Raw genomic sequence first — 470 nt, 5'->3', positions numbered from 1 at the left:
TGCTCGTTTTTAAGTCACTACTACATTTGTTGAGTAATTATAATCGATCCCTGTGCATTTTTTAAAATAATCATAAATCTGATCGATTTCCCTCATTTCGACAATAACGTCACAAAAATATTACACCCCATTTGAAGTTCCCAAGCAACCACCCGTAACGGAAGAAAAGATGCCAAATACCTTATTTTTCTACGTTCATTTTCTAAAGATAGCTGTGTCAATCTTGGAAACCTCGCGTCTTTAAATGCAGTAAAGTGTTTCATTTGCTGAGTTAGCTTAGGTTAACAAATTACTGTTGAAAAGCGCACTTGAAGTAAATGTTATTTTTCCCTACGTGGGAGCAAGACCCAGAGAGTACTGATCCTAATTGCAAAGCAGGGAGCATGCGTGCAGTCACGGTCGCAGGCGCAATCTGAAGTTTACAAAGCAGACGCATTCGTAATCGATTGCATTAAACCTTGCGATCTCCC

The 470-nt window shown here is 39.1% G+C and overlaps 1 protein-coding gene across 15 annotated transcripts in view; it reads left to right on the top strand.

Annotated features, from left to right (window-relative positions):
- Nucleotides 1-470, top strand: part of LOC119592636 (homeobox protein extradenticle-like) — a gene marked incomplete at its 5' end in the record, with an annotated part of 41816 nt that overhangs the window by 34944 nt on the left and 6402 nt on the right.

Source organism: Penaeus monodon, chromosome 30 (assembly GCF_015228065.2).
Source record: "Penaeus monodon isolate SGIC_2016 chromosome 30, NSTDA_Pmon_1, whole genome shotgun sequence".
Lineage (NCBI taxonomy): Eukaryota > Metazoa > Arthropoda > Malacostraca > Decapoda > Penaeidae > Penaeus > Penaeus monodon.
This window is presented reverse-complemented; position numbering and strand designations above follow the sequence as displayed.